Raw genomic sequence first — 9,539 nt, forward strand, 5'->3', positions numbered from 1 at the left:
CCCTTACCCCGAAGCTGGCCTGCACAGAAGTATGGCTCCAGCCTCAGACACGGTCCCAGGGGACTGGGTATCACTCCTCCCCAGAGGTGGCAGTGGGTGGTGCTTGAGTCTCAGGAAGGGCGCCCCTTGTCCGGGCAGCTCCCTGGTCTCTGTGGTTGGTCAGGGTTGAGATAGTCTCACCTCTCCTTTTCTTCCTGCTCACCTTCCTGTTTCTCAGCTCTGATGTAGCCACTTGGTTCTCCTGCATCCTCACTGTAGAAGAATGTGCCTCAGGCAGGCACTTTCTCAGTGTCTTGATGAGGAAAATGAGTTAATGATGGCTTTCTTAGCACTATACCAGGGTGGAGATCGACAGGGATGGAGTAGAGTGCTTCCTGCCGAAACTGGAACTCAGTTCTAAATAAAGGGTAGTTATTTTATTGTTTATTGTGGTGTCTAGTTAGGACACCCTCTCTGCTCCAGGAGGCTGGTGGGCTAGTAATAGCCTATGTCTACTTTCAGCACTTGGCAACTGTCAGTGGGAACTGGGACCTTGCTGTTGCTGGCAACAGTCTTGTTCTCCATCTCTGATTCCCAGCTCAGCTTCCTCTCCGCAGACCACCTGTCCTCTCTCACTGTATCTTTTTTAGCACAAGTTTTCTTAACACTTCTAAACTTCCATTTCTTTTGCATGCAAATCAGGGATAATGGAAGTACACACAGATTTTGATTCAGGAACTAAATAGGACAATGGAAAGTGTATACTCCCATGTCTGGCTTATTAACATTAACACTGAGTGCTTACAGTTGGACCAGACATCATTTTACATGCGTTTGCAGGGTTAATCCATACAATTAAACCTGGATTAAAAGCTTTAAAGAGTAGGTACTGTTAATCTCCCAGGTGGTGCTAGTGGTAAAGAACTGGCTTTCCAATGCAGGAGATGTAAGAGACGCAGATTTGATCTCTGGGTTGGGAAAATCCCCTGGAGGAGGGCATGGCAACCCACTTCAGTATTCTTGCCTGGAGAATCCCATGGACAGAGGAGCCTGGAGGGCTGTACAGTCCGTGGGATCGCAAAGAGTCTGACACGACTGAAGTGACTGAGCACACATGCACTGTTATTCTCCTCAGGTCATTGAGTGTGATGGTCATTATATTTAAGGAGTCGCCTTCATTTTCTGTCCATTTATTCAGCTCTTAATCCCTTGTAGTCTGTATCACTATAAAATCAGACTGCTTCCTCCCTCGTCTCTGAAAAAGTGCTATTCTTGAAAAGTACAAGCAGTATCCCACCTGACCAAAATCTCTACCTTGAAAGAAAGGCCCCAGTTCATGTGTGGTTTGCACATTTTTGGTAACAGAAATGAAGTCTCGCCCTGGTCACCAGTCTATCACCAGAGCCATCTCTTCTCGACCCGTTGCAGCTTTGCCTTCATTCTGGAACATGCACCAAGAGTAGTGCTAGGCCAGGGGCTCTCACTGAGCCTGGGGAGCACTGTGGTTGTGCAGTGATTTGGGGGATTGGCAGGCCCAGGAGTGTCCAATGGCAGTGTGGGAGATAGTGTCTCACCTTGAAGAGCTGACCCTTATACCTAAGGCCATTGATAATGAATGAGCTGCAAGAACCTAACCCAGTTTTACATCTAAGCAGAAACTATTTGTTGTATTGTTTTATTATACACTGACTTTTCCAGGAATGCAACTTTTATGTAAAATGAAGGAAGACTGTCCCTTTTTTCATTTGGAAGTTTACCAAGTGTTGTTTCCATTTTGGAAAATCACTGACAGCAAAGCTGCTCTGGTATTTAAGTCACCAGTACCACATCCCTTTATTGGCCTGTGTTTGTATCTGTTGTGACCACAAGGATTCTACATGTATAAACAAATATGTGGTGGTGTCAAGGTAGCCAGTATAAAGGAAAAGGATTTTCAATAATCATCTGAATGACATCTCTTAAATTTCAGCTATTTACTGTAAGAATGTGCAAATGTTTAACTGTTTCATGTTTTCAAATATAGTTTATCCATTATACTCTCATCCAATATACTCTAATTATAAATTTCTCTCCTTTTATTTTTTGTTATATTACAGAGCATTACGTTTATTTTTTTTTTTTTTATTATTTATTTTTGGCTGTACTGGGTCTTCGTTGCTGTGCACAGGCTTTCTCTAGTTGCGGCAAGTGGGGGCTACTCTTGATTGGGGTGTGTGGGCTTCTCATTGTGGTGGCTTCTCTTGTTGCAGAGCTTGGGCTCTAGGGCATACAAGTTGCAGTAGTTGTGGCTCCCAGACTCCAGAGCTCAATAGTTAAGATGCATGGGCTTAGTAGTTCTTCGTCATGTGGGATCTTCCAGGACCAGGGATCGAACCCAAGTCCCCTGCTTGGCAGGCATATTCTTAACCTTTGGACCACCAGAGAAATCCTCCAGTTTGTTTGTTTTTTAATGATATGAATAGGTAGGTTATTTTGTCAGCAAGGTTCACTTCAGGGTGGTAGAGATGGTTGTACAGGACTTCCCTGGTGGTCCAGTGGTTACGAAACCACCTGCCAATGTAGAGACACGGGTTTGACCCCCTAGTCCAGGAAGGTGCCATGGGGCAGCTAAGCCCATGTACCACAACAGCTGAAACCCACCTGCCCTAGAGCCTGTGCTGAACAAGAGAAGCCAAGGAAGTGAGAAGCCTGAGCACCTCAATGATGAGGAGCCCCATTCGCTGCAACTACAGAAAGAGAAAGCAATAAAGATGGTCTTAGAGTATTTGCTCCATTCTAGGGTGTTAAGGTGGAGAAGGCAATGGCACCCCACTCCAGTACTCTTGCTTGGAAAATCCCATGGATGGAGGAGCCTGGTAGGCTGTAGTCCATGGGGTTGCTAAGAATCGGACACGACTGAGCAACTTCCCTTTCACTTTTCACTTTCATGCATTGGAGAAGGAAATGGCAACCCACTCCAGTGTTCTTGCCTGGAGAATCCCAGGGACAGGGGAGCCTGGTGGGCTTCCATCTATGGGGTTGCACAGAGTCGGACATGACTGAAGTGACTTAGCAGCAGCAGCAGTAGCAGGGTGTTAAAGGATTTGACTTAGGTCATACCTGAATGGTCTAGTGGTTTTCCCTACTTTCTTCAATTTAAGTCTGAATTTGGAAATAAGGAGTTCATGATCTGAGCCACAGTCAGCTCCTGGTCTTGTTTTTGCTGACTGTATAGAGCTTCTCCATCTTTGGCTGCAAAGAATATAATCAGTCTGATTTTGGTGTTGACCATGTGGTGATGTCCATGTGTAGAGTCTTCTCTTGTGGTGTTGGAAGAGGGTGTTTGTTATGACCAGTGCATTTTCTTGGCAAAACTCTATTAGTCTTTGCCCTGCTTCATTCCGTATTCCAAGGCCAAATTTGCCTGTTACTCTAGGTGTTTCTTGACTTCCTACTTTTGCATTCCAGTCCCTTATAATGAAAAGGACATCTTTTTTGGGTGTTAGTTCTAAAAGGTCTTGTAGGTCTTCATAGAACCGTTCAACTTCAGCTTCTTCAGCGTTACTGGTTGGGGCATAGACTTGGATTACTGTGATATTGAATGGTTTGCCTTGGAAACGAACAGAGATCATTCTGTCATTTTTGAGATTGCATCCAAGTACTGCATTTCAGACTCTCTTGTTGACCATGATGGCTACTCCATTTCTTCTGAGGGATTCCTGCCCGCAGTAGTAGATATAATGGTCATCTGAGTTAAATTCACCCATTCCAGTCCTTTTGAGTTCGCTGATTCCTAGAATGTCCACATTCACTCTTGCCATCTCTTGTTTGACCACTTCCAATTTACCTTGATTCATGGACCTGATGTTCCAGGTTCCTATGCAATATTGCTCTTTACAGCATCAGACCTTGCTTCTATCACCAGTCACATCCACAGCTGGGTATTCTTTTTGCTTTGGCTCCATCCCTACATTCTTTCTGGAGTTATTTCTCCACTGATCTCCAGTAGCATATTGGGTACCTACTGACCTGGGGAGTTCCTTTTTCAGTATCCTATCATTGTGCCTTTTCATACTGTTCATGGGGTTCTCAAGGCAAGAATACTGAAGTGGCTTGCCATTCCCTTCTCCAGTGGACCACACAGGACTGGAAAAGCTCAGTTTTCATTCCAATCCCAAAGAAAGGCAATGCCAAAGAATGCTCAAACTACCGCACAATTGCACTCATCTCACACGCTAGTAAAATAATGCTCAAGATTCTTCAAGCCAGGCTTCAGCAATATGTGAACCGTGAACTTCCAGATGTTCAAGCTGGTTTTAGAAAAGGCAGAGGAACCAGGGATCAAATTGCCAACATCTGCTGGATTATGGAAAAAGCAAGAGAGTTGCAGAAAAACATCTATTTCTGCTTTATTGACTATGCCAAAGCCTTTGACTGTGTGGATCACAATAAACTGTGGAAAATTCTGAAAGAGATGGGAATACCAGACCACCTGATCTGCCTCTTGAGAAATTTGTATGCAGATCAGGAAGCAACAGTGAGAACTGGACATGGAACAACAGACTGGTTCCAAATAGGAAAAGGAGTACGTCAAGGCTGTATGTTGTCACCCTGCTTATTTAACTTATATGCAGAGTACATCATGAGATACGCTGGACTGGAAGAAACACAAGCTGGAATCAAGATTGCTGGGAGAAATATCAATAACCTCAGATATGCAGATGACACCACCCTTATGGTAGAAAGTGAAGAGGAACTACAAAGCCTCTTGATGAAAGTGAAAGAGGAGAGTGAAAAAGTTGGCTTAAAGCTCAACATTTAGAAAATGAAGATCATGGCATCTGGTCCCATCACTTCATGGGAAATAGATGGGGAAACAGTGGAAACAGTGTCAGACTTTATTTTTTTGGTCTCCAAAATCACTGCAGATGGTGACTGCAGCCATGAAATTAAAAGACGCTTACTCCTTGGAAGGAAAGTTATGACCAACCTAGATAGCATATTCAAAAGCAGAGACATTACTTTGCCTACAAAGGTTCGTCTAGTCAAGGCTATGGTTTTTCCAGTGGTCATGTATGGATGTGAGAGCTGGACTGTGAAGAAGGCTGAGCGCCAAAGAATTGATGCTTTTGAACTGTGGTGTTGGAGAAGACTCTTGAGAGTCCCTTGGACTGCAAGGAGCTCCAACCAGTCCATTCTGAAGGAGATCAGCCCTGGGATTTCTTTGGAAGGAATGATGCTGAAGCTGAAACTCCAGTACTCTGGCCACCTCATGTGAAGAGTTGACTCATTGGAAAAGACTTTGATGCTGGGAGGGATTGGGGGCAGGAGGAGAAGGGGACGACAGAGGATGAGATTGCTGGATGGCATCACCGACTCGATGGACGTGAGTCTGGGTGAACTCCGGGAGTTGGTGATGGACAGGGAGGCCTGGCATGCTGTGATTCATGGGGTCGCAAAGAGTCGGACATGACTGAGCAACTGAACTGAACTGAGGGTGTTAAGGCTAATGAAATAGAAAACCACCAAACCAAGGACTGTATAAGATCTAGTCCCCTGTCCCAGAGGCACTCACCCTCGGTGACCTTGGCAACCACTGAGGAAAATACAATGGAATAAGTCCCTTTCATGTCCAAACTCCAGAGCCTAGCATGGGGCCCATTAGGTAGTAAGAATGCTGTTTGCTATTACTTGTCACTAGTAACTTCTCTTAACAGAGTCCGTGTTCTCTGGAAGCACAGAGAAAAGAGCAATTAGCTTGAGAGGAACTGGGGAAGACTTCTCACAGAAGACACGAGCACAGGGTTTTTTTTTCAGGTCTGGAAAACAACAGCTAGTTCTTCTCCAGACGTGCTTAAAGGCAGCCCTGCCCTGCTGGGTCAGGGCTTTGGGCAAGCAGTAGAGGAGGCTGGGGAGGTGGGGTCGATCAGGGAAGAGAAAGTGACTGGTGCCAAGCAAGAGATGACAGACTCATGCAGATTCCCGGCTGGAGCAAGTCAAGAACTGCCTTTCTGAGACTTCCCTGGTGGACCAGTGGTTAAGACTCTGCTCAATGCAGGGGGCACAGGTTCAATCCTTGGTTGAGGGATTAAGATCCTGCATGCACGGCCAAAATAAAGTCTCCAGCCACTGGGGAAAAACAAAACAAGTATACCCCCCCTTTTTAAAAAATGTTTTTGGCTGTGCTGGGCCTTCATTAGTGTGGGGGCTTTTCTCTGGATACAGAGAGCAGGGGCTTCTCATTGTGCTGGCTTTTCTTGTTGCAGAGCATGGGCTCTACGGCTCCGGCCTCAGTAGTTACAGTGCCTGGGCTCAGTAGTTGCCTCTCCCTGGCTCTAGAGCACAGGTTTAATAGTTGTGGCACACGGGTTTAGTTGCTCCACAGCATGTGGCATCTTCCCAGACCAGGGATCGAACCTGTGTCTCCTGTATTGGCAGGTAGATTCTTTACTGAGCTACCAGGGAAGCCACCAAGTCTATTCTTTGAAAAAAAGAGAACTGCCTTTCCCTGGCCCACCTAGAGTGATTTTCTCTGGACTGTCTGGATGCTGTTGTTTTGTTTTGTTTTGTTTTTTTTAATGTGGCATCCACCAGAGGAGGGGTGGAGGGCCAGGTCATTAGTGTCATCGGCTCTGGGCCCACCCAACACGCTGCAGCCAGAGTCCCCTTACCAACTGCCCTTATCTATACAGGTCCCAGGAAGAAGAGGGTCCTGAGTCCTAAGCTCTGGTTTCAGCTGATCTGGCCTTAGCCTGCCTCACCTGTGCTATGTACACATCTTTATCCCTGTCCACATTCTTATTGATGTTTGGTTTAAGCCACAAGTGGATCCCAAAAGGCAACAGATCAGAAGGAAAGAACATACAATATAGCCTTTGTGGGAAAAGGAACTCAGAGAAAAATCTGCCTTTGCTCATTTGTTCTCTAGTAGACTATTGTACTCCTACACCTACCTCCTTTTTGTTCATTCAACAACTATTCATTTTGAGCTTTCATTATGCCAGGCCCTGTGCCAGCTGCTAGGGATAGAGTGATACCCAAAATGACTCCTCCCTCACAGATAGCAACCTCCCTCACAGTCTCAAAGGATATTAAACAGACACCCTAGTAATGTACAATGATGATAAATCTTAATAAGGTAGACTTAGGTTATTGTGAGAGAGACAATATGGATACTCAACCCTAACTGAAGAGGAGGTCAGAGAAGGCCTTTCTAAGAAAGGTATTTTAACTGAGACCTGTTTAATGAGTAGCCAGGCTGAAGCATGGTAAGGAAAAGTGTTCTAGCAGAGGGACCAGAATAGACAAAGCTCAGGAGGTAGGAACCTCCTCACTTTGGCCTATTGAGAGAATGGGGATGGGCTACAGAATACAGTAATCAAGGTGATGTTGGGAAGGGAGGCAGAGACCAGACCCTTCTAAGCTATGATATGAAATTGAGAGGTTTTGTTTTTTTCCCAAGTATAGTGGAAAGTAATTGAAGTAACTGACATAACTCCCTTTAATTTTTTTTTCTTTTTTTTTTTCCTTTAATTTTTTAAATGATGCTTAGTTATTCACCGAAGGTGGCTTGTAGGGGCAAAAGTGGAAGCAGGAAGCCTGTAGGGAGATGACTGCAGAATCCAGATGGCAACAGAAAGGGGAGAAGCAGCCCAGTTTGATGCTGTAGGGTGGAGACAGAATCAACAAGTTAACAGGATTGATTAGATGCAGAAGAAGAAAATAGTGACTCTGAGGTTTTTTGTTTGAGTGATTGGGTGAATAAGTAGCAGGTGTGAGCAGTTTTGTGTTCAGAATCTGAGACATCACCGTGGTTATGTCAAGATGATTGTTTTAAGTCTAGAGTTCAGAAGATAAGCCTAAGCTGAAGATGTAAACACATTTGACTGAAGGATATATAGACAGTATTTAAATCACACTCAATGTACTGATGTAGAAAGATATCCACAATGCATTTTTAGGGTGAAAAAAAACAAACAGCAGAAGAGTATGTTCGATATGATTCCAAATGTGACAGAAACTATGTTTATATAGATACACATATGTTGTTGAAGCAGAAAGTGCCTTGAAGAAAATAGATATTGAACAGTAATAGTCATCTTTGGGGACTGTAACAAAGAGATGGAGGCCAATCTTTTTTATTTACAACCTTGGTACAGTTTTTTTTTTTTTTTTTAATTTTTAGAATTTTAAAATAAACTTATCCACTAGGCTGCTTTGTAGTTTGATACTATTAATTGTTAGGGAAGTATTGACTGAAACTGCCCACCTTGGCCAGGCACAATGATGACCACTTGCTTAAGTTATCTCACAACAGGAGGTCCCAGTAAGGAACATGGTGCTGCCACCAAAAACTGGGAGAGTTTGGGAGGGGCCAAAAGGAGAGAGGAGATGCCATAATATTATCCTACCAACCTCCCATAATCCTTCACACTGGAATCCATGTTGGCTGAGAGATGCATGGGCCACTAGAAAGGACCCTGAGATCAAATATGGGCCAAGCAAGATGACTGGCCAGAGACAACCTGGAAATTAATTCTATGACCATAAGTGCTAGTGGTAAAAAAAAAAACCCACCTGCCAGTGCGGGAGACTTAAGAGATGTGGATTCAATCCCTGGGTCAGGAATATCCTCTGGAGGAGGGCATAGCAACCCACTCCAGTATTTTTGCCTGGAGAATCCCATGGACAGAGGAACCTGGCAGGCTACAGTCCATAGAGTAGCAAAGAGTTGTACACGAATGAAACAACTTAGCACTAGCACCATAAAACCCTGGACTGTGAGCCAGGTGGCAGAGTAGTTCTGGATTCCCTTCCCTCCTGCTCTCTGCCCAGCTGTCCCTTCCCAATAAGGTCTCTTGCTTTGTCAGCACGTGTATTTCCTTGGGCAATTCATTTCTGAATGTGAGAAAAGAGGCCACTCTCAGGCCCTGGAGTAGGTCCCTCTTTCTGCAACATAATTAGGAGGCTGTTAGCTGCATGTTTCTGAGGCTCTTCCCAGCACAGATTACCACCCCATGGGCATGTCAACACAAGTGTTCCTGGAGTTTTGATGATTTTAACTTAATTTGACAAACATGCACTGAAGACCCTTTCTGCTAGTTCTACCAAGTCAGGCACAACCAAGACACAGTCCCTACACTTGATCTTTCAACTGTTAGATTTTCAACTGACTATTGAACAAAATGACAACAAGATGAGCAAAGGATCTTGGAATTGAAAAATTAATCCTGCAGGATCCACTCTGGTAGGCTTCACAAAAGGGGTGACATTTCATTCATTCAATCATGAATTGATCCAAGAGTTTATGAATAGACTGAGATATTACTGTGTTCCGGACAAAATCACCAGCCTTACGGAAATTCCATTCTAGTTCATATTTCACAGCAGTTTCATAGTTCTATTATATGTAATAGAATTTGTCAGGCAGAGCTGGAAAGAAGTAAATTCTAGGCTGGGGAACCAAGGGCTGGAGATGCTAAAGTGCAAAGAAGCTGTGGAACTGTAGGAATATTGCCTGGAGAAGGGGAGAGGAGTGTGGGGTATAAGACTGAGAAGGAGGTTAGGAAACTTAGTGTAAA

The sequence above is a fragment of the Bos javanicus genome, chromosome 15 (assembly GCF_032452875.1).
Source record: "Bos javanicus breed banteng chromosome 15, ARS-OSU_banteng_1.0, whole genome shotgun sequence".
NCBI lineage: Eukaryota > Metazoa > Chordata > Mammalia > Artiodactyla > Bovidae > Bos > Bos javanicus.